The 21,433-nt window shown below is 39.2% G+C and overlaps 1 protein-coding gene across 1 annotated transcript in view; it reads right to left on the reverse strand.

The window, feature by feature from the left end:
- LOC114246527 (organic cation transporter protein) overlaps positions 1-3,215 on the reverse strand; it is a 38,761-nt gene extending 35,546 nt beyond the window's left edge. Inside the window, exon 1 of the mRNA XM_028179080.2 lies at positions 3,034-3,215. The gene's annotated coding sequence lies outside the window, so the exon portion shown is untranslated. The remainder of the gene's footprint in view (positions 1-3,033) is intronic.
- Between the last annotated feature and the right edge of the window lie 18,218 nt (positions 3,216-21,433).

Below are 21,433 nucleotides of genomic sequence, written 5' to 3' on the forward strand. Positions count from 1 at the left end.
CACGGCCCAACCAGTGTTAAGTGGTTACCGGAGCCCATAGACATCTACAACGTAAATGCCGCCACGTATATTGAGATATGAGTTCTAAGGTCTCGTATAGCTACAACAGCTTCACGGCAGAAATACGCAGGGCGGTGGTACCTACCCGTGCGGACTCACAAGAGGTCCTGGCACCAGTAAGAAAGTGAACATTTCTTTAGAGACCGACATGATCAAGGAATAGCGTCGTGTAAAAAATGACATGCCCAACAAATCTATTGCCATCTACAATGTAAATGAGTTATAAGTTCTAAGGTCTCAAGTATAGTTACAACGGCTGCCCCATCCTTTAAACCGAAACGCATTACTGCTTCACGGGAGAAATAGGAAGGATGGTGGTACCTACCCGCGCGGACTCACAAGAGGTCCTACCACGGTGGTTTATTAACTGTTTATTATCTGTGAAAGTGCACAAATGTGGGAAAATGAAACAAAGCCGTTGGACGTAACTTCTCGGTATCCTCCTAAAAGTCCACTGAAAATATCTCAGTAAATGACCACCATTTTACGCAGATTTTCATCCCATATCATCTCATTTCATTTCATTTCACTCCATATTATCATTTTTCATAAAAATAAGAATATAAATTAAAATAAGACATGACCTAAAGGTCTTAGTTACCAGGTCATAAAATCCCTTAAAAAACACTATGTTCATTCTATTATTAGAAAAACTGCATGTACATTCAAAACAACAACGTGGTTTTAAAAACAATAGCTTCTACAAGTTGTGTTTGCAAATCATTCGTTTGATAAAATAATTAATTCTTTACAGAGCAATAAATTGTTTTATTTTTATTTGTTTTAATAAACAACATATTAATTAAAGTATATTAAACACTCGCAGAGAGCAAAGAAACGTATTCGTCACTCGAATGTCTGCACGAGTTTTATTCACGGTAATTTCATTAATAATTATCATTTAATTAAAACAACAAAAAAAAATCTAAGAGAAACTATAGAGTTCTTAAACGTCCGTATTAATATTGTTTTTATTGACCTTGTAGGCAGACGGCCCACTTCATGGCGAGTGGTTACCGTCGCCCATAGATTTCAACAATGAAAGGGGCAGAGCTAAGCCGCTGCATACCGTAATACGTATAATTTTAAAGATGATTTGTCACAGTTCGATATTTGTTTTTTGTTGTAGAAACAGATCTCCTGTATTGTCTATACTTTTTTTTTTGTATTGGATAGGCTCCGAAACTACTGAACCGATTTGAAAAATTCTTTCACTGTTTGGAAGCTACACTATTCCCGAGTGACATAGGCTATATAATCTTTTTTTTTTAAATTAGGGATTCTTACTAAAACTCCAATAATGTAACCCAAGGTGTAAAAAAATTACCTAAAATCTCTTTACATCGCATGCCCTGCGAAAACTGTTGATGACAGAATAAAATAATGTACTACGACTTTGTAGAACACATTATTATTTACAAAAAATGATATGACAGCATATGTCTGACTATTATAGTTGTGCCGCAATAAGTGTTCTTTTATTTTAAAAAATAAAACGTCAAATATCGTTGAAAATTTTGTTAAAGACCCGAGCGGGCCGCTAGTGTGATATAAAGATTGAAAATTGAAGTTTCAGGCCGATTTCGGAAACTCAGAAATTGTGACGGCCCCGATGTCGATAGTGATATCAGCATGTGAGGACTTGTAAACTTCCTTCCGCCACTGGTCATATATCAAAGATGAGGCTATCTATTAGCATGACATTCATATCTTCTTCTCTTGATTAAGAAATTGATCAGAGTACTGGCGGCAATATACCAATATACTCTGAATGTTATACTGACGTAGTGGGATTCAGTGGCGCTCGCTATTATGAGTACCCACGCGGGTAGTCTCCAAAAACTAAATCTGCCGCGAAACATCCGATTGACTTCCACGGTGAAGGAATAGCATCGTGTAATAAAAATCAAACCCGCAAAATTATAATTTGCGTAATCACTGGTGGTAGGACCTCTTGAGAGTCCGCGCGGGTAGGTACCATCACCCTGCCTATTTCTGCCGTGAAGCAGTCATGTGTTTCGGTTTGAAGGGTGGGGTAGCCGTTGCAACTATACCTGAGACCTTAGAACTTATATCTTAAGGTGGGTGGCGCAAAAAAAAAAGTAACTGCGCTCACTGGATTGTGTTGCGACCGCCCCTGAGAGAAGCCGAAAACCGAAGGAAATGGAAGCTGATGGTACAAAGAGCCACGAAGGGCTTTCAGGGACACGACCTTCAGCAAAGAAGTACGCGACTAAGAAGAAGATATCTATTTTAGACAATTTTAGTACATACATAATTCTTACGTATAATATACGGTATGACATTAGGCAATGCCGGCTAATTAATTTCGTAATCGCCTTATTAAAACCATCAAGGGCTTAGATATAAACGTGTAATTGTTTAAGACAATAGTCTCGTCCACACAGTTGATTCTTGCTTCCATTCCACCGATTGAAATGCTTTATTTATTTTGTATATAAACAAACGGATTAGTCAATGTCGCCTTGAATTAATTTAACTAATCGAGTCCTTAATCCTGAATAGATGCTCCTTTTCCTTGAGTCGATAATCCTCAATGCTAGTCGAAGCCTCATGAGGCTTTCTTGGGAAACCACACAAGATGTGGTCCCGCGTTAATGAATAGATAGATAGACAGACTTTAATTAAATCTATACTAATATATAAATCTACAGTGGTTTTTACGGATGTTCCGTTATAACTATTGAACCGTGCGTCCGATTGACTTGAAACTTGGTATCCATGTAGAAAATACATGTACTGAATGGATAGGCTAATATTTATATGAGTGTTGGACACCCTACACCAGTTGCGGGGGCGTTAATGATGTGAATCTTTGTGGGGGTGAGATATAATGATGTTAATTTTAAATGCCCATCGAAGCGGACGGGTACAGATAGTCATAATATAATAATCGGATTATTTTTAACCGCAATCTTTGTTCGCGTGTTTAAAATATACTGGAATACTCACTGCAATTTCCTTTTCGTCGAATTCTATGTACGAAAACTGAAGCTGTCACTAATTCACATTTGATTCGCTATTTAGATTTAAAAAAATCGAATCAGCACACAAGTACTATAAATGAATTAAAATACTTGTTTATTAATCTAATGTTAACGGCAAACGCGCCGCGTGCGCCTACCCGACTGAACAGCGGAACCAATAACCTTGCTTTTTAAACAACGCTTACCCCTAGGACTGTAGCACAGCGGCTCGGCTAAGCTAAGCTAAGCTGCGCATCGGGTCGCGCAAAGGAAGATTTTCGCGAAATCCTCGAAAAACAAAACAATGAATCCTAGCGACATCATAAGTAATGGGTAGCGGGTAAATAAATGGGTAAGTCTCCTGATCGCGTCGTTTCCTCACTGCTGTGGATCGTGACCATCATGCTTAGACTGGATTTTATTTTAGTGTAAAGTGTAATGTAGAGATTTATTCTCGAAGCAGCTGCTCTTGAGTTATCAGATTTCCTTTAGAGGGGCTCGGGCAGCGGTTAGCAAATCCCACCCCTCCTGAATGAGCCTTTGCTTGCTTTATTTGCTTTATTATTTTATTATTTTCTGTGTTTAGTTGTACAATAATTAAATGCCTTAACTTTCACAGCTTATAAGTTTAGGGGCATCCACTACAAGATGTCCCTAGTTTCCATACAAAAGAATATTTGTCTTAAAGTATCGCAGTTTCAGGGCCCTGTCATGAAGTGTTGCTCCAGTGGAATCGAAACACATTTTTTTTTTTTTATTGCTTACATGGGTGGTTGACTGACTTAGGAAGAGTGAAGACATCTTGGAACTGTCATTGTTTCGTGCTGTGCAATCTTTTTGCACGATTACTCACTATAGGCCCACTATGTCAAGAAATAATGACGAAATCGGCCCATTTTGTGACATACAGTATATTGAAATCCACCATGAAACACATAATATATTACGCTATTGCCATGAATGGATAGGGAAAGCAACTGAAAATCTGCCATAATCCACAAATACCCGAATACCACCATATAAATACCAATCATTTTCCTTTCTTTTTTATTATCCTTGTTAGCAGATCAACATATGGCCCATTTGACTGTGAGTGGTAACCGTCGCCCATGGACCTCAGCAATGCCAGGGGCAGAGCCAAGCCACTTCCCAGTTAAATACTCGAACAGGCCTCGGGAAAGAACGTAGATGGGAACTCATTATATATGTTTGTCTCTTTCTAGTTTCGTTTTCGAGTTTAAAAACGTAACGACAACAAAATTCGCTTCAATAGCTCACAAAAAAAAAACGAAGCTTAGCATCGCATAGCATCGGTACTGTGCACAATCTTTACACGTTATATCATTGAACACAATCGTACTTGTAACTATTATCCAACTGCGGCGGACCTTTACTTCCAAAGGACCCAAATGAGTTGAGGAGGTCTGGTTTAATTAGTTACAATGCAGTCTTGTAAGCCAACTTGCAAATTGTAGCGATGTAAGTAGATTTTACTAGTTATAAGCTAATGTGCAATTTGGTAGGGTTTTATTGAGTTATTATATGGAGTAATATAAGGTGCACAGCTGAAGAGAATGTTGTAAAAATTAAAATTTTCCGACAATACAAATCTAATTATAATATCATTTAAAAATCAACACGGAAATAAACATATATGAGAACAAATTATATATTAGCATAAGAGGACAGAAATATTTAGAAAAATATAATTAATAGCGCACTTCATTAGGAAAAAATGAGAATTAATTAAACAGAGAACTGATTCAGACTGATTCGGTGGTGCAGTGGTATTAACGGTCTCGACTAGGGAACCGAGGGTCGTGGGTTCGATTCCCATATCGGGCAAATGAATAGGTCTGCCTGCTCTGAGTCCGGGTATTTATTATCTATATATCAAGGAGTGTAAGGCTATTTGGTTTAGCGACATTTATCGTTGTAATTAAAGGTCCGTTTTATTTGGTATCAGCATCAACAATACGATGTTTTTAATTGAACATCAATTAATTATGTATCTTTATTGAATTTAACCATCAGATACAGGACATAATATAATACAACTTACTATAATATAATAAACAAACCTAAATAAAAATAGAAATATTTACATAATAATTTTAGCTATTTTACAAAATATAAGCATACAAAATATAACCTTAATTAATTAAGTTCGCTCCATTCAAATAGCTGAAGAATTTTTTTTTTTGTAATGATATTTTTTATTTGAAGATTTTCTTCGAGCTAATCTATTGGTGTTAGTATTAGAAACATTCTAGATCTTCTTTTTTATTGCCCTTCTAAGCGGACTAGCATGCGGCCCACCTGATGGTGAGTGGATACAGTCGCCCATGGACGTCAGCAACGCCAGGGACAGAGCCAAGCCGATGCCTACCGTTGCCAGGCCGTTGCCTATAGTCTCAGGCCTTAGAATTATTATCTCAAGGTAGGTGGCGGAATTTACGTTGTAGATGTCTACTGGCTTCGGTAACCGCTTAACATCAAGTGGGCCGTGAGCTCGTCCACCCTACTAAGCAATAAAAAAGTCTGGTGTCGGAAAACCACAGATGAACGTAATTTAATGGCATGGGATAGAACAACTGGTATTTCATTGATTACTCCCAATCACCCTCTGAAGCTGGACCACTGTTTAACATCAGGAATTGACCCTGAATTCGTTCCGATAAGTTATTTTTAGAAGGTTTCCAGCTACGCAGTACAGTAGCTTGCTGACTGAACTTCCCGTGCTTATTCGCGTGGGTTCATGCAATAAGCAACCACTTTTAAGACAGACTAATTAAAATCAATATGGTATTATTATACGTGTAATAAAAATAAATTAACGCCCCGAAAAATATATTTTTTTCAGGTTTTAGAGATCACTGGTGGCCCGGAGGACTTTCCAGTTTTACCAGGGCAGGTGGGCGAGCAAGGGCTCAGCCTAGAGGGGTGGGATTTGCTAACAGCTACCCGAGCGCATCCAAAGGAGCCCTAACAACTCAAGAGTAGCTGCTTCGCGAATGAGTCTACCGCCGGATCGGAATCGCGACCCGCTGTGAAGATCCGGCGAGAAATTCACCGGACTGATGTTTAGGTTAGGTTGCACGTCAACCTCTTTGCCGAGTACGACGAATACGGTTACCGGGGTCCCTACTCCTAGTGTTAGAGCTAAAGGTGTCTAATGCAAGGGCTCCGAAAAATAATTGGCCATTTTTGCTGCGTACCAAGTTACGTGTTAACGGTTTAAAGGGTGGGACAACCGCTGGGAAAAACAATTGATAGTTCAACCTTACGTCTGAAGGTGGATAGCGCCATTTACTCATCTGTGCATTAAATACATACAAATATAAGTAGTATTTTTTTTTATTGCTTTTTTTATTTTGTTTTTATTGCGACAAAACGAAGTCGTCGTGGTCTAAACATAAGACGTCCGGTGCATAAGTAACGAGGCATCGGATTTCGAATCCCGCCGACAGGTACCAAATATGTAGGTACTTAACAAATGTCCACGATTTACTTCGACGGTGAAGGAATAACATTGTGTAATAAAAACCAAACCCGCAAAATTATAATTTCCGTAATTACTGGTGGTAGGACCTCTTGTGAATCCACACGAGTAGGTACCACAGTCCTGCCTATTTTTACCGCGAAGCAGTAGTGCGTTTCGGTTTGAAGGGTGATGCAGCCGTTGTAACTATACTGAGACCTTAGAACTCATGTCTCAAGGTGGATGGCGACATTTTATGTTGGAGATGTCTATGAGCTCCGGTAACCACTTAACACCAGGTGGGCCGTGAACTTGTCCACCCAACTAAGCAATAAAAAATAAATTTTTTTTTGGTTCTCTTTGGGTGACGTTGAATCATTTGATAAGACTCATTGTGAACGACCATATTTCACTGCCATATGCCACCATTGGCAACACATACTGTACAAAGACAACTTCAGACACTGTAGTAATATAATATAACTAGCTGTACTCGTCCGCTTCGGTGTGCATTTAAAATTAACATTGTTATTTCTCACCCCCACAAAGATTCTCATCATTAACGCCTCCGCAACTAGTATAGAGAGTCTAACACTCATATAAATATTGGTCTATCCATTAAGAACATGTATTTTCTACATGGATACCAAGTTTCAAGTCAATTGTATGCACGGTTCAGTATTTATAACGGAACATCCATAAAAACCACTGTAGATTTATACATTAACGCGAAAAATTGTATTAAAATTATTATAAAATATAATTAGTATTTAAAAATACTTATCTTTAATAACAAAATATCTAGACTATAAAACAGAAACTTGTTTTTGCTTATTTTATTCCCGGAAGCGAGACGATATGTTCATTTAAATGTAATATTATTTTTAAATTTAAGTCAAATAGCTCTTCCTAGTTGGTAAAGTATTTCATGATAGATTAGAAAACGATTTCATTAAATATTTATGGAGATATTAAGTTCGTGAGTCGATTTGATAATTATGAGGTTCGCTGATTTGTGATTCCTTAAAGTAACAATGAGCCGACTTAACCTAATGCTTAATGTATGGCTGCTGTTGTTGTTGTTGTTGTTGTAGTCCTAGGGTACCCGGCTGGGTTCCCCGCCCGGTCCGGGGTAGGGCGCCGTCTGTGAGCGGCAGGAGTTTTTAGTGAGGTTCGACTCCCACATACCCACCTGCCGTGCGGGTGGGGATCCGGCGATTTTCTCCTGTGGAAAAAAAAGGGTACCCCGCTGGTAGATAGGGCCCTCACAAGTTGTCTATGTAATATATAAATATATTTATATGGTATTTATAAATCTATCTTTTGTATGGCTGTAATAAAGAATAAAAAAATAAAAAAAAGTAAGTGATTCCTTAAACAAACGTAATCCTTAAATCAAATTTCTCTTTTATAATAGGGTACGCTGTGTGTAAAAGAAAGGACCTAGCTCGTTTTGTTCACTCCCTCACTCCACGGTCCAGTGATTCGCGAGACGCTCTATTTTCTCACTCTCGCTCTTCCTAAACTGTATCTTTTCTCTCTATCCGTAACGAATCTGTCGCGAGTTAAATTTTGCTCCCAACGCGCCTAAAGAAGCTCACTTCAAAAATTCAGACGAGACGAGAGTTTAAAGCTCGTGTCTCAAAATGAGATCCCATGTACCTCCTAAAGGAAAAAGAACATTCGCTAATGGAAAACCAGAACATTGTCGCAGTACCTATTAGTGTCATTCAACAGATAGGCTGGTACATGACGAGTTCAGAATAACATCTAGCCATAGGTCTATTTGGTTGGAGATCCTCTCGTCCGCCAAGCTGAGGTAAGGGCATCCACATTTCCGATCAGTGTGCTTAGTGAGAGTTTTTTAACGTTTTCGATAGCGTAAAAGTCAACTCAATTTTTTATGCAGTTGGAACAGCGCCCCTAAAGGCAACAAGCAGTAGGTAAACGATCCCATTCCATACAAATACCTATGAGCTAACTTTTACGCTATCGGGAACGTTAAAAAACTCGCACTAAGCACACAGAGCACTGCCGCATGCCCTTCTTCAGGGAAGATTTAAAAGAAGTCCTCACCACCCTTTACTAGCTTCCATAAGCAACGATGACCACTTGTCGTCAAACGAACCGTTTGCTCCGTCTATATTCGTAGGCATTTTATTGGAATTAGCTTGACATGTATGTTTATTTATGTTACGATGTCTTTGAATGTCATTTTTATCGACTATAAGACGTCCAATTAACTTAACAATTCGCACGCGCGTCAAGAACCGATGACAAAACAATAATTTTGTAACTTCGCTCTGATATCCTGAGCGGTGGTACCAAGGCAAATAAATAAATGAATAAAAAAACAGCCGGTTGTCTCTAAAGTCGGTTTACGGACGATAGTTTTACGTGATAACGTCAGTAGCAGGACTATTCGAACTGCTAGCTCTGACGTCACGCGAGAAGAAAGATAAATATGTCACAAGGCAACGCTTGGGCCGATCGTGCCTCTCTATCGCTTGTTCCGCGCTCTCGCTCGCAAGCTCAAGCTCAGGCGGAACGTGACACTTTTTCGTGCGTGCAGGCAACGTTCATCGACTTATCAGACGTTATCACGACAAAATTCTTAATTCGGTTTGAAACTACATGTATTATTTTGTAAAAATGTACATTTGTAACAACAATATAGTCCTTAATTGTCTTATTAAAGATTACGACAAATAATAAGTAAGATTATTTGACCTCAATCGCTATTGCAATCTTACGTTCACTTCTCATAAAGAAAAAAAAATCATTTGCATGTCAGTTGTGTTTCGGTATTTATTCTCGTCGATAAATTACATTAACATTAACCAGTTTTTTTTAATCATTTATATATACATATATAGTGACATGATTTAAAAATTCAAAGACGCACTATGTAATTTTAATTTTGTTATTAGAGATATTGGATAAATAAATTGATTCTGCGTTTATTTATTTAACCCCAATATATACTCGTATATAAAAGTATTATATATTACTACACTACTACAGACACAGTCCTCTGCAGCTCTGTACTGATCCCGAGCTCTTCTCGTACACAAACAGACACAGATCCGACCTACGTCTAGCCTCTAGTCCTATACTACACTACTATAGACACAGTCCTCTGCAGCTCTGCGCTGATCCCGAGCACTTCTCGTACACAAACAGACACAGATCCGACCTACATCTAGCCTCTAGTCCTATACTACACTACTATAGACACAGTCCTCTGCAGCTCTGTACTGATCCCGAGCTCTTCTCGTACACAAACAGACACAGATCCGACCTACATCTAGCCTCTAGTCCTATACTACACTACTATAGACACAGTCCTCTGTAGCTCTGCGCTGATCCCGAGCACTTCTCGTACACAAACAGACACAGATCCGACCTACATCTAGCCTCTAGTCCTATACTACACTACTATAGACACAGTCCTCTGCAGCTCTGCGCTGATCCCGAGCACTTCTCGTACACAAACAGACATAGATCCGGCCTACATCTAGCCTCTAGTCCTATACTACACTACTATAGACACAGTCCTCTGCAGCTCTGCGCTGATCCCGAGCACTTCTCGTACACAAACAGACATAGATCCGACCTACATCTAGCCTCTAGTCCTATACTACACTACTATAGACACAGTCCTCTGCAGCTCTGCGCTGATCCCGAGCACTTCTCGTACACAAACAGACATAGATCCGGCCTACATCTAGCCTCTAGTCCTATACTACACTACTATAGACACAGTCTTCTGCAGCTCTGTACTGATCCCGAGCTCTTCTCGTACACAAACAGACACAGATCCGACCTGCATCTAGCCTCTAGTCCTATACTACACTACTATAGACACAGTCTTCTGCAGCTCTGTACTGATCCCGAGCTCTTCTCGTACACAAACAGACACAGATCCGACCTACATCTAGCCTCTAGTCCTATACTACACTACTATAGACACAGTCCTCTGCAGCTCTGTACTGATCCCGAGCACTTCTCGTACACAAACAGACACAGATCCGGCCTAAATCTAGCCTCTAGTCCTATACTACACTACTATAAACACAGACCTCTGCAGCTCTGTACTGATCCCGAGCTCTTCTCGTACACAAACAGACACAGATCCGACCTACATCTAGCCTCTAGTCCTATACTACACTACTATAGACACAGTCCTCTGCAGCTCTGTACTGATCCCGAGCACTTCTCGTACACAAACAGACATAGATCCGGCCTACATCTAACCTCTAGTCCTATACTACACTACTATAAACACAGACCTCTGCAGCTCTGTACTGATCCCGAACTCTTCTCGTACACAAACAGACACAGATCCGATCTAAATCTAGCCTCTAGTCCTATACTAAACTACTATAGACACAATCCTATGCAGCTCTGTACTGATCCCGAGCTCTTCTCGTACACAAATTGACATAGATCCGTCCTACATCTAGCCTCTAGTTCTATATTACACTACTACAGACACAGTCCTCTGCAGCTCTGTACTGATCCTGAGCACTTCTCGTACACAAACAGACATAGATCCGGCCTACATCTAGCCTCTAGTCCTATACTACACTACTATAGACACAGTCCTCTGCAGCTCTGTACTGATCCCGAGCACTTCTCGTACACAAACAGACATAGATCCGGCCTACATCTAACCTCTAGTCCTATACTACACTACTATAAACACAGACCTCTGCAGCTCTGTACTGATCCCGAACTCTTCTCGTACACAAACAGACACAGATCCGATCTAAATCTAGCCTCTAGTCCTATACTAAACTACTATAGACACAGTCCTATGCAGCTCTGTACTGATCCCGAGCTCTTCTCGTACACAAATTGACATAGATCCGACCTACATCTAGCCTCTAGTTCTATACTACACTACTACAGACACAGTCCTCTGCAGCTCTGTACTGATCCCGAGCACTTCTCGTACACAAACAGACATAGATCCGGCCTACATCTAGCCTCTAGTCCTATACTACACTACTATAGACACAGTCCTCTGCAGCTCTGTACTGATCCCGAGCACTTCTCGTACACAAACAGACATAGATCCGGCCTACATCTAACCTCTAGTCCTATACTACACTACTATAAACACAGACCTCTGCAGCTCTGTACTGATCCCGAACTCTTCTCGTACACAAACAGACACAGATCCGATCTAAATCTAGCCTCTAGTCCTATACTAAACTACTATAGACACAATCCTATGCAGCTCTGTACTGATCCCGAGCTCTTCTCGTACACAAACAGACACAGATCCGACCTATATCTAGCCGCTAGTTCTATACTACACTACTACAGACACAGTCCTCTGCAGCTCTGTACTGATCCCGAGCACTTCTCGTACACAAACAGACATAGATCCGGCCTACATCTAGCCTCTAGTCCTATACTACACTACTATAGACACAGTCCTCTGCAGCTCTGTACTGATCCCGAGCACTTCTCGTACACAAACAGACACAGATCCGACCTACATCTAGCCTCTAGTCCTGTACCACACTACTATAGACACAGTTCTCTCACAGATCCGACCTACAACTAACTTGCAGGTTCGATTTATTTCGCTGTCCGTGACCCCAAACAGACAATCCTCTACGGTCTTATATTCAACAAAAATCGAAGTTCATCAAATATTACACTTCCTTTAACGTAATATATTCGTAACGACAAAAAAAAAAAATAATAATATAGAAGCCTATTTTTGTTTCCTGATTAAAACTTGTCAATGCTATACGTTTTATTTACCCAATGATTTAGTTTACTTCCGAAATGTGACGTGTTTATGAACACATGTTTAATTCTATCAATGTTAAATTACAAGATTACGCAACATGATAATCAGATAAATCTGTTACAAGATGTCGGAACTTGAAATTTGTTACACACGTTTTAATGAAATATTTCAAACTCCATAGCCACCCCACGCGAGTTGATTATCTCTGAAACCAAACATTAGCTCAAAAAGAAAGAAGGTTACGGAAATTTGTATGAAAAAGATAAAGAAAAGGTTTTGTTTTATTTGCGAATTTGGAGTAGATTGAGGTAAGATATCAAGCATAACTTGCAGCATCAATTTGTGAACCTTGTATCAAGGAACTGCCGCAATCTATAATTATCACAACGTGATGGCCACCACCTTCCTTGCCCTGTAAGGTCAGTTTCTCAATTGTATAACATGCCACCCATGAAGCCGGAACACATGACAAAATTCCCGTGTTATTACCTGATAATTTAAGAACACTATTTTATGGGAGACCCACCTTGGTCTTATTCCTTATCCCACAGGATCTGGGGGTGTCGCAGTCTCTTTTTCCATTCAGACCTATCATATGTCTCTGCACTCACACCCTTCCCTCGTTCATCTCCTCTTACACATGTTGCATCCTCTTTTAGGACACCCCCTCTTCATACATTTTGTTTCCCCTACATATTCGCTGGTACCTTCGTGACTATTCCAGTTACGCCCGGACGGGTAGGTGAGCTCACGGGCTCGACCTGAGAGAATTTGCTAACACTAGAACTAGCAAGAACAGTGCTCGCCGAACCTACCACCGGATCGGAATCAGGACCCACTTGGAAGATCCGGCGAGTAACTCAGTGGGCTGGGTCTATGGGTTAGTTCGCTCGTTGCAATCGACGAGTTCGACGAGGACAATGACCAGACTTCCTCACATTACCACTGATACTCACGTTAGTGAGAACCTGAAATTTGTATCGATTATACTAACACCCTTATTGGCACAATTACAAGGGCCTCCTAATACCTTGAGACATTACGGAAGTCTCAATTATTTACGACCTATACTTCAACCGGAACGTTTTATTGATTTGCCTATTCAAGCCGTCACGCTAATTGTTTTAAACTAAATCAGAGATCTTCCACCGAGCGGGTGATATTGCGCAATAGATCGACGCTCCAAATGTTGTTGTTTGGAACTGTGAACTGGTAGACAGCGGCTTGGCTCTGCCCTTGGCATTGCTGAAGTCCATGGGCGACGGTAACCACTTACCATCAGGTGGGCCGTATGCTCGTCTGCCTACAAGGGCAATAAAAAAAAACTTGTGTATATACAAGCTCATCTTGAAAACGTCGTAAGCGAGATTCAGGCATCTGTCAAATATCTTGTGTTGTGTGATGGCTACCCGCCACACGTGCTTAGCTTAATCCGAGAATGATTTCCACGATTTTCTAGAAAGCCAATAAATAGGTCTCAAAAGGTAGGCCCCACAATTCCATTCCTAGCACGAAACAGTTTTACGCTCAATTTTAAAAATCCCCGCTCATCTAGCCTTTAAACTTCAATCTATGTCTAAGTCAGGGATGGTGGTGAATATTTTGGACTTTGGAAGTTTGTGGCGAAATTAATCTCCAGATATTGTTATGTTATAATGTTATAATAATGTTAGTAAACTACTCCATCTTTACTGTTGCTATTTTCCTCAATGTTCCTCTCAGTTTGAAGATGAAATTAGTTTTTTTGAGGATATTTCTGACACAATTATTACCAATTCCGGTGACGAATTTTTGTGCGTCGGCGATTTCAATATAAGGAATGCTTCTTGGGAGCTGATCGGTGTTGGTGGACCTGCTAGACTCTTGAATGGTAATCGGTGGGACTCACTTGTCTTTGGTCTTTCTAATTTTTTAGCTTTTAATACTTTTAAACAATTTAATTCGATTTCTAATATAAATAAAAGATGCTTAGATTTAGTAATAAGTAATTGTGCTTATAAGGTTATTCGTTCGTCCCTTCCTCTTGTATCTGAGGATGATCATCATCCAGCTTTAGACATTCAGATTCAGGGGTTAGACGTGAGACCCCTTCGTTCTCCCAGCCGGTCCATATTGCTATTCCATAAAACTGACTACTCTATTATTAACGAGGAACTTTCTAAAATAGATTAGAAACAATATTTTATGAATTTAGATGTCGACATGGCCGTGGGCAAGTTTCATTAAATCTTAGACAAAATTATTTTTGATAATGTGGCTGTGAAGGTCGTAAAAGGTAACTCCAATTTCCCTTACCGGTACTCCTCTGCTTTAATCAAGTTGATTAAAGAAAAGAGAAAATTTTATAGGAAATGGTAATGTATTGGCCGACTATTCAAGTTTTTCTGTTCTTCGTGAAAGACAAAAAGCCTTAAAAAATTGCTGTTACAATGGACACATAACAAAGTATGAGGATGATATCTTAAAGTGCAGTAAGCAATTTTGAAGATTTGTTAAATCCAAGAGGAGGGCTGGGGATTTTCCTAACGAATTGTTCTTAAATGATAGGTGCTCATCTGATGGTTCTGAAATATGTAATTTATTTAATGTTCATTTTGGTTCTGCCTTTTTAACTAACAATACACCGTCAGCATCATCGTTAAGTTATACCCCTGCCTCTTACGACCTTAACTGTGTAGATATTTTTTCATTTTTTATTTCGGTGGGTAAAGTCAAACAATATTTGAAAAATCTTGATATTTCCAAGGGTGCTGGTCCGGATGGTATTCCGTCTGTTTTTTTTGCGACAATGTTACGCTCAGCCGTGTTACCCTTTGCATCTTCTTTTTAATCTCTCATTATCAACTGGTGTTATGCCCCGTATTTGGAAGCGGTCGTTCGTGGTGCCAGTCTTTAAGAGCGGTGATAAACATAATATAGCTAACTACAGACCAATTTCTAAAATTTGTGCCATCCCTAAGATGTTTGAACGTATAGTTTATGATTTTTTATTTCCATTGATTAGGCCTCATATTATAGAGCAACAACATGGTTTTATAAGCCATAGATCTACTGAGACAAACCTATGTGAGTTTTTGGATTATGTATTGAACTCCATGGAGGATGGTCATCAGGTTGATGTGGTGTACACGGATTATTCCAAAGCGTTCGATCGAATAAATTTTGACATTTTGATTGAGAAATTGCATGGACTTGGGGTCCACGGTGATTTGCTGCGATGGCTTGAGTCTTATGTTAGAGATCGCAGTCAGGCTGTGACTTTCAATGGTTTTTGTTCTTCATTTGCACCGGTTCCCTCGGGAGTTCCTCAGGGCTCTCATCTCGGTCCTATGTTATTTAATATATATGTCAATGACGTTTCAAATGTTTTCAAGAAATCCAAATTCATTATATACGCCGATGACAAAAAAGTATATAAAGTTATAAAGTCCTTAAATGACGGTTTGGAATTACAGGATGATTTGAACAACTTGTTTGTTTACTGTCAAAATAACTTACTCACAGTGAATACTAACAAGTGTACTATTATAACATTCTCACGTGGAAGATCGAATATCTTGTATGACTATTCTATTAATGGTCAAACTTTGGTACGCACCACAGTTGTTCGTGATTTGGGTATTTATTTGGATTCCAGTCTGAGTTTTGATGTTCATGTTAATGAAATAGTAAATAAGGCTTTTCGAATGTTAGGCTTCATACTTAGAGTTGGTAAAGACTTTAAAAGACCATCTACTTTGATTCTGTTGTACAACAGTTTTGTACGGTCTATATTGGAATATGGCTCCGTCACATGGAACCCCCAATATAATATTTATATTCAGCGACTAGAAAGAGTCCAAAAAAAGTTTTTTAAGCATCTTTTATACCATTGTCGTCGCTTTAACTCTCCAGAACCGACAGAATTTGTCTCTCTAGTCGATCGTAGGCTACTGAGGGATCAAATGTTTTTATATAAAATAATAAATAACGAGATTGATTCTAGCTATCTTCTTTCCAAAATTTCATTTAAATGTAGTCGTATTTCCGCGCGTTCTAAACAGACTTTCCACATGTCCACAGCTCGAACGAAATATGCTTCTAACTCTTTTTGCTTGTCACTTGTAGCATATAGAAAAGCTATTTTAAAACTTTTATAAGGTGATTTGCCCGATAAGTAGTATAGTTGATGTATAAAATAATATGTGCGTATTGTGTTGCTTTTGTTTTTTTGTAATTTTCTAAATTTCTCTTCTTGTTCACTCTCTACTTATATGTGATTTTGATTGTGGAAACATTTTTGGTTATTGTTTTAGCTATATTTTTTTAAATATTATATGTTTGTATTGTACTGTTTGTTTCCCAAATAAATAAATAAATAAATATGAACAGCTTTATTGATGGTAGCACTTGGAGCCTTGTGAGCTCGCGCGGGTAGGTAGCACCACCCTGCCTATTTCTGCCGTGAAGCAATAATGCGATTCGTTTCAAAAGATGCGGTAGCCGTTGTACTGTAAAATTAAAGCCTTTAAGTCATGTCTTATTTTAATTTATATTCTTATTTTTATGAAAAATGATAATATGGAGTGAAATAAAATAAACATGATTTATTTGAGACATTAATCAACTGGGACGAAATGAAATGAAATGAGATGAGATGATATGGGATGATATATTATAATCTCAGTAAAATGGTGGTCATTTACTGAGATTTTTTCAGTGGACATTTTGGAGGATTCCGAGAAATCAAATCAAATCAGAAATTAATAAACCACCGTTATTACACATTTAAACCTGAAGAAACACTAAATAGACAAAATAAAACAAATCACACAACTTCACTCCTCGTGTTCCCGCCAAAAAGTCTCAGAATTAAATCTGCTCTAGTGGGCAAAGTTGCAATGTTAAAATAGACATAAATATTATAGCTTTACTTTAAACAATACAACCACAATATTACTAATCGTATTGTGAAGAACGTCACGCAAAGAAAAACCAGATAAGTCACAATACACTGAACCTCAGTACGGAATATTATAACCGAAAAAAAAGAAGCATGAAGGTTGCAAGATTATTCAGACCTAAAGCTAATTAAAGAATATAGTTTGTATCTAATTAGACGTACTAATAAAAAAATATAAGCTACGGATAAAAATGGCGAATATTCAGTTACCGTGATGAAACGGGTCATTTGACTGAAGACAAAAACTGATAATGATCGCCGTTGGAACGTTTTGACCACTGTCATAGTTGATATTAGGCAAGATATTTTATTGGACACCGTTTATGTTAACTAACTGGTGGTAGGACCTCTTATGTGTCCGCGCGGGTGTGGTACCACCACCCTGCCTATTTCTACCGTGAAGCAGTAATGCGTTTCGGTTTGAAGGCTAGGGCAGCCGTTGTAACTATACTTGAGACCTTAGAACTTATATCTGAAGGTGGGTGGCGCATTTACGTTGTAGATATCTACGGTGGGCTGTAAGATCATCCAACCATCTAAGCAAAAAAAAAAGACAAAAAAAACAATGTAAACGAATTTGGCAATGGCAATATTTTTACTGCGAAGCGAATTCCTTGCACTTGAATATTAATTAGAATCTTCTTACAACCTACGACAATAACATAGATGAAACTGGACAGCGGCGGTAATGTCCATTAGCGCCAGTATCCGTCAAATAAAAACAACACCATGAGCTCGTCAATACTAGCCAATAGAAACCATCGAATAAACCATAAATCAGAATTCAGATCTGAACTGATACCAGGTATTGCATACCGGAAACCAAAATATAGTTAATTTTAATCAGGCTCACGATATCCTTACGCAGTAGCTAAATATGCTAATATAAAAAGTCTGGTATTCAGAGCACTACAAAAGCCCACAGAGTTCCTCGTCGGAACTTCTCAGCGAGTCACGATTCTGATTCGGTGGTAGATTCAACGAAGCACTGCTCTTGTTAAGGCCAATGCGAGTAAAATCTCCCAGGTTTTTTTTAATTCTATTTTTTCCCCACTAATTCGCTGGTAGCCTAAAAGGCTATTTCAGCTACGCCCGATCGGGTAGGTGAGCTCACGGACTCAACCTGAATTTGCTGACACTAGCCCTAGAAAGAGCAGTGCTTCGCAGAATCTACCACAGGATCGGAATCGCGACCCACTGAGAAAATCCGGCAATAAACTCAGTGGGCTGTGTCTATGGGTCTCCCAGGCTGAGCCCATAAGCTCCACACACGGTCGGTCTAGCTAGTATGACTCCTTGAGGTTACTAGCAGAAGGTAGGGAGATAAAAGCGCTACATTATTCCTTTTAATAGATCCACCGTTTTCTGAAAACTAAAGACGCCAGCCCGATTCACGAAAAGGCCACGACTGAGATGCTTAATCGTATAGTCAAATGGTCGTGACCATTCGTAAATGCTTTTAACACAAGCGCCATTACAATCAGGAAGGCGCAAATGACAAAATTTATAAGGTCAAATACAAGTGATGCTGTTAAGAGATATTGCTATGAGAATTATAATATGGTTGAGTGGATGTATTTTTGGTTGGCAGAATTTTTATCTATGCCGTAATTTCAATATAATCGTGCCTTCTCTTGCGACGACTGATTTTAGCGTTTGTTTTTGTGCTGGTCTCCGCGCACAGAATAAAATTGTGTCCGTGCGTGTTATTTACATAATCGTGCCTAGCGTGACTTATTAAAAATATTTTCCGATGATATAACAACGTCCAATTATAATTATTCTTGGCTTTTGACATTCAAGCTTCGTAAATACGTTAATAACAGTGCCAATCATAGTATCTGTTTTAATAAGCGTGCAAAGCTGAAGAGTATATTGGTTGTAGATGCATAATTATAAACCAAATTGATTGGGTTGTACCGCAAACAAGCCGATAATTGGGAAAACATCTTAGGTGAAAACTAAATTCGCGCGCTATGCATGTCAAACTAATTAGGGTTTATTATTTCGGGAGTTAATGGAACACAAACATAATTAGTGTTATTATTAAAAATCTTCTATTAGCTCAATTTCTATTGGTCATGGACGTCAGCTATAACAGGGACATAGTCAAGCCCTTGTCAACTGCTGTGGATTCCTCTTGAACTTCAATAGAATACAGTAGTACGTAGTAGTAATAGTAATTTTATTACTGGTGGTAGGTTCTCTTGTGAGTCCGCACGGGTAGGTACCATCACCCTGTCTATTTCTGCCGTGAAGCAGTAATGCGTTTGGTTTTAAGGGTGGGGCAGCCGTTGTAACTATACTTGAGACCTTAGAACTTATATCTCAAGGTGGGTGGCGCATTTACATTGTAGATATCTGTGGACTCTAGTAACTTAACACCGGGTGGGCTATGAGCTCGTCCACCCATCTAAGCATTAAAAAAGTAATGAACGGGAAATTCTGTATTACTCTATTCAACACATTAATAGTAATCCCTTATAGGTACATATTCTAGTTTCTATTTACAAAGATCATTTGGTAATTCAAAACTCCGTACCGAAATGAACTTTAACAAAAACCAGTTAGAGTCGTTTTTGGTATATCAATAAAACGCACATGATACTAAACGTGTTCGTTTTAACAGAACTCTGTTATTAGCTGTCAATAAATCAACAAGGTTAACACAATTAAAATTGTCAATAGGAATTGAAAACTCAAGTACGACTCAAACGCTTGGACACAGTTGAGTAACAAAGCAGTCAGGATATTAAAAACATGTCTTTTTTGTAGTGATAACTTCTGATGCGAGGGTAAACCGCTTCGTTACGTAACGCGTTACGGCGTCAGTCTGTCTGGCGTCTCTTTCTTTCTCGCACACGGCAGCGGTACTGAGAATGTATGTAACTCGTAACTATTTATATATCTTTTTTTATATAAATATATGTATTTTTTATTGCTAAGATGGGTGGATGAGCTCACAGCCCAGCTGGTGTTAAGTGATCACTGGAGCCTTTACAGATCTACAACGTAAATGCGCCATCCACCTTGAGATATACGTTTTAAGGTCTCAGTGTAGTTACAACGACTGCTCCACCCTTCAAACCGAAACGCATTACTGATTCACGGCAGAAATAGGCAGGGCAGTGGTACCTACCCGTGTGGACTTACAAGAGGTCCTACTACCACTAAAGTATTATATTTTTGAAGTGAAACTTCTTTAGAATTGTTGGGAGTGATTTCAAACTCGATAAAACGAAAAAATGAAACCTGATATTAAAATATCAATTCTCAGAGGGCGGTACCTCATACTATAAAAGATGATTTACAATTATTTCTATTTAGTTTGTTATCAACAGATGTCGCAGCACGTAATTTCAACAATTCCTGAATCGCGTTGAGGCGATGTTGCACAGTTAATAGACGTTCTCGTATTTCTCTTGCTAAATCATACCTGACGTAGAGATGCCGTGATCATGCAGGTGGTTCCCCCAGGGGGAGGTTGCTCCATTGCACTGTGGAGTGGTTGGTGGTTGACTCTTGCGATGATTCTTATTTTTTATAAGTTTCACTTCTACCGTGTGTGACTTGCACACACACAAAATTTTTTTTATATTCGTTATTCCAATACTGAAGTGCTTGCGCGCTCACTCAGTATTGTTGGCAGCTGCTGGTGGCAGCAACCAGAGCACAGTCGCTGACTCATGGGATCTTCTTAGCGGGCCTCGATTCTGGTGGTTGAAAGACTGATAGTGGACGAAGGAGCCGCTATTGGGCTGTTAATGCTAATCTAGAGGCACGGTCAATCCTTAACAAACCTTCCTCCTTCGTTCCTGCTCTCCTGGATGAGCTTATGAGTTATCCCACTCAGCCTAACTAAGCCCCAAGATTTCGGTGGCATTGCTAAAGCCAATGGTCGACGATAACCACTCACCATCAGGTGGGCCGTACGCTCGCCTTCCTATAATGGCAATAAGAAAAACCAGCGCCTCCGTTTGAAGCCCGTTTTCTCACTGCCTATCTGTTCCAAGAGCTGTATTTAAAGTAATAGATTCGAAAACTACTTTACACCAGATGGACTGCAAACTAGTCCGTGAAACTAAGCGAACAAAAATAAATTCTATTAATTGTTACCTGAAAGTACTCACGCAGTATCACAGCGAGAGGAGAATGTAGATACTTAATTCTATTTACACTGTGGCGTTGTCCAC

This window comes from Bombyx mandarina, chromosome 23 (genome assembly GCF_030267445.1).
Source record: "Bombyx mandarina strain Sakado chromosome 23, ASM3026744v2".
NCBI lineage: Eukaryota > Metazoa > Arthropoda > Insecta > Lepidoptera > Bombycidae > Bombyx > Bombyx mandarina.